Source organism: Lactuca virosa, chromosome 3 (assembly GCF_052849685.1).
Source record: "Lactuca virosa cultivar CGN04683 chromosome 3, Lactuca_virosa_CGN04683_v6, whole genome shotgun sequence".
Classification (NCBI taxonomy): Eukaryota; Viridiplantae; Streptophyta; class Magnoliopsida; order Asterales; family Asteraceae; genus Lactuca; species Lactuca virosa.
Window position 1 is genome coordinate 77,412,317 of NC_136428.1, and position 4,766 is coordinate 77,417,082.

The 4,766-nt window shown below is 35.8% G+C and overlaps 1 pseudogene; it reads left to right on the forward strand.

Moving 5' to 3' along the window:
* Positions 1 to 1,265: 1,265 nt before the first annotated feature.
* Positions 1,266 to 2,819, forward strand: LOC145166042 (transcription factor TCP7 pseudogene; annotated as a pseudogene).
* The last annotated feature ends 1,947 nt before the right edge of the window (positions 2,820 to 4,766 follow it).

The following is a 4,766-nucleotide window of genomic DNA, read 5'->3' on the forward strand; positions in this document are numbered from 1 at the left end:
TGTATTAGCTTATGATGGTTCACAAATTTTTGTAACTATTACGCGATATTGCACTCTCACTGCATCCAATCCTTATCGTCCTTTACATCGCAATCAAATTCGCATCACTCATGATATTAATATAATGTATTTTTTTTCTTTTTTTTAACTTATGCTAATATATATTCTATGAAATTTGATGCCTTTGGTTTTTTTACGAAAGATTATTGAAAGCGGAAACAATCTTTTGCGATGTGATAACACGAATGACCTCTACCCAATCACCTGCCTAACACCTCAAGCTCTTCTTTAAGTTGTCTTCTCTATTTAGCATTAGCATATAAGTCACCCTGATCATCCAAGCATCAAACTATTGTCTCGAAATACGGTATCAAAGCTGAATATCGGGGTATTGTCAACAATGTATCTAAAAATATGTTAGCTTCGTAATCTTCATCTAGAGCTTTGCAAGCCACTTGATGGAGCCACTATTGTCTATTGTAATATTGCTAGTCTAGTTAATTGTGTGACAACCGAACTAAACACTTTGAAATTGACATCCACTTTGTTAGAGACAACGTCAGAGAACTATAAGTGTTAAACTTCCATTATCCTCTCCATATGTCACTATCTCACTAAGGGGCTGTCGTCGTTCTTGCTTTTGGACTCTAGATAGAGTTTAAACGTTTACAACAATCACCACGGCCACACTACGGGAACTATTAGTATAACAATATATTTTGATTGTATTTATTTTTATGGATTCGGGCCATTATGTAACTTGACCCATTGTATCATGCTTGTATTTTACCTTTATATTTTTGAAAGAGAATAATTATCATACCATATCATATACATATGATGCTGAGTTGTTTTTTAAATATCAATTTTAACATTTATTACGGATCTATAAATATTTTCATCGACCACAACTTTAACATTTATGACTATATGATATTTTTGAGTCCTTTCAGTTGTTATTTACTTAACGAGTTGAAGCATACAATTGAAATGAAAATTTGAGTCATATAGATTACTTTGAAATTGAATTGATTTGACTATATGTGATTAATCTTTTTTTTTTTCTCTTCAAGCTGATATTGTATAAAAAACGTTTAGTCAATTTTAACATGTCGATAGAAAGAAAAAAGAAAACAGTGGCGCGTGAAACAACCAAATGAAAGGGAAGTGTTAGATGGCGCGTGAGGTATTCAGTTGTAGTACCACAAGCCATGGCCCACCCACCCATGTGCCCTCCTGTCTCCACCAGCTCCTGCCGCTCAATGATTAGAGCTCTGTTTCCCTCCCCCTTCACCATTTTTTTCCTCTAAAATCCTTATCTTCTCCATTTCCTAATAATTTACAGTATGTCAACATCAGAAGGGGCTGCTAACGGCGTTCCAAACGCCGGAATTATTGATACCCAGAGGCAGCAGCCTCCCGGAAACGGGGTTTTAGCAGTGAAAAAGCCACCGGCTAAGGATCGACATAGCAAGGTAGATGGTCGTGGCCGCCGTATCCGCATGCCGATCATATGCGCCGCCAGGGTATTCCAGCTTACTCGTGAGCTTGGCCATAAGTCTGATGGTCAGACCATCGAGTGGCTCCTTCGTCAAGCTGAACCCTCGATTATTGCCGCCACCGGCACTGGGACGACTCCGGCCAGCTTCTCTACAGTTTCGGTTGCTGTTCGGAATTCCAATAATTCGTCGCTTTCAGCAGCACTTGACCAGAAATCCTCGTCGCAGCATCACCAGCACTTAATCTCTCCGACTCCTTTTATACTCGGGAAACGGCTCCGGTCAGAAGAAGTCGGTCTAGACGGAGGAGGAAAAGAGGATAACATGTCTTCAGCTACCGTTGTTAGCGCCGCCGCGGGTGGAGGGTTCTGGGCACTGCCAGCCAGGCCTGATTTTGGCCAGGTGTGGAGTTTTGCTGCGGCGCCACAGGAGATGGTGGTGTCATCACCTACTGCCCTGGCATCGCAGCAAGGGAGGTTCATCCACAATCAACAGCCAATGGGCGAGGCGTCGGCTGCTAGGGTTGGGAACTACCTTCCGATGACCCAAGGACACTTGAATTTGCTTGCGTCATTATCCGGCCCTCCGCCACAATCCTCCGGTAGAAAAGACGACGATACTCGCTGAATTGTCTGTCAATCGGTATTGCTTGCTGTCAATATCTATATAAATATATGCATGTTGTAATTTGTGAAATCTGTGTGTGGAGGAAGAAGGATTGTTAGCATTTCAGGACTAGGGTTTTAGTTGTTTTAGCCGCGTGATTTTAGGGTTTCTGCAATTCTCGATGAAATCAAGCATCTTAGATTATAGGGTCTTCTACCCCCTTTCTTTCCCTGCATTTTTTTCCATTAGGGTTTATCCATTTTTTCTAGTCTATAATCTCTGGTTCATATCGAATGAAGTCTTGGGAGAAATTGAATCAAGAAAAATCTACAGGGTTTGAACGGGGATTCATATCCAGAAATTAAAGCTGATTCACAGACATCATTGCATTCTAGAGCTGGGCTTCTTGAAGAAGACTATTGAGAAGTGAAATCAAATGATCTCTATCAATTTTTGGGCAAATTGACAGGGAAAACATGCTTTTGTGGATCATCATCCTTTTTTGTTCTTGTTATCTCTGTGTGCTTGCACTGTTTCAATGTGATCTCAAAGAGACCGATGCAGTTTAGGGTTTACTCATCATCCCATTCCCATTGTTAGATTACTGTGTGTGTGGAAAATAATAATAATGTAATCCGTCATCATCTGTATTTAAGTGAGATTTTTTCGGGGTTGCCTGTGGTGCCAATAAATAACCATATGTTTCTCTGTCTACTCCTCTTTAATCATTGTTCTTATTAATATTATTGTTCTTATTAATATTTGTTGTGTACGAATCACTTCCCTTTTCATATTATGGTTTTGATTCACACATAATCCTTTTCATATTATGGTTTTGATTCACACATAATCCTGTTTGTGATCTCAAATAGACTGTTCACACTCAACAATTGATTGTTTGTGATCTCAAATAGACTGTTCACACTCAACAATTGATTGTTGATGGCGTTTTACACGTTTGTTGCCTTTGGAAATGAACTGTTGATGGCATTTTGCACATTTGTGGGCATTAGAAATGAATAAGTGATGGATTTTTGACAGATTTGTTGCCTTTGGAAATGGAATGTTGACAGACTATTGAACATTTTATGCTTCTGGAATGAACCTTTAATGGCATCTTCTAAGCTTGGTGGCAAATTAGGAATGAAAAAGAACGGAAGGATTTTTTTTGCAAATTTGCCAAGTTGTGGGGATCATGTTGTTAAGTATATAACTAAAAGATAAATTCTGAAAAAGAAAAAGAAAAAGAAATCAGGATTTTAGTGTGTTTTTGCACCCTTAAAGTGTGAAACAGAAATAGAAAAATTAAAGGATAACTCTGAAAAAGAAAAAGGAAATCAGGTTTTTTGTGTTTTTCAACCCGTAAAGCTCGAAAGAGAAAGTGGGAAATTTAGGTGGGTAATGCAAAGCTTTAATCGCTTGAACTCGAAAGAAATCAATAAGATTAATATGTTTGATTTTATTCCAGAGACTAATTAAGGATATGTTATAATATTTGCTAGGAATATGTGGTTAATATTTAAAGGGTTATTTCCATAAAAGACCCTATATTTTGATTCTTTTGCTTTTTTAGACCTAAAACTTTTTTCTTTTTCGAAAAAGACTTAACTTTTATCTATTACTTGTTGTTTTAGACCCTAGCAGTTACCAAAAGGGAAATCAAATCAAGTATTTTCATTTCATAAAAAACCCTACATTTTGTACTTTTTTCCAGTTTAGACCTAATTTTTTTTTATTTCAAAATAAACTCAACTTTAAAATTGGTTACAACCTTTAACACTAGTTGTATAAGGTAACCACACCAATTTAATGAAGCTTAACTTCGTTCATGCATAAAAACGTGATTATATCCTTTCAAATTAAAATGAAATCCTAAATTTTATTTTGGTAATTATTATGATTTTCCTTAAGATTCAATAACAGTGATATACAAACACCATGTATTGATCTAAACACCATATATAAATAAGATAGATTAATAAAATGAGGTAGTAGACCAACTATTCAATTTTCTTTTCTCTACAACAAAATTTCATAGTTTTGTCAGTTTTGCTCAAGGTTCTAAAAAGCTCGTCATGGCTTCGCCATGGCGCGCCATGGCTCCAAGGCTTGTACCTGCCGCCAAGCTTTACCAAAATGTCGCCTTAAGTCATATATATATATATATATATATATATATATATATATATATATATATATATAATAGTGGAAAAAACATATAAAAATATTAATTATATACAAAAAATTGCCGCCTTAAGTCACGTCTTACAAACGATGTGGTTCACCAAGGCTCGGAAAAGCTTGAGGCTTGACATTGTCGTAAAGTCACGCCTTATGTTATTTAGAACATTGGTTTTGCTCATTCACCACATTCCAACCATTGTTAATAATGTCAACCATCGTATTTTGATATTTAAGTGTGCATCATTCTTGTTATTTGGATTTTCAACTTATGCTCAAACGGTTTCATTCCAAAAATATAGTTTTATGTATTCATATGTGATGTTAACATTTTTTAAGAAAGTCTTAAACTTGAATCTCATATATCTAAACAAAACTAATACAATGTTTAAGATTAATATTTTTATGTATTTATTTGATATAATTATAACATATTATTTAATAATTGGCTAATGCTACAAAATATTCTATGGCTTTGGT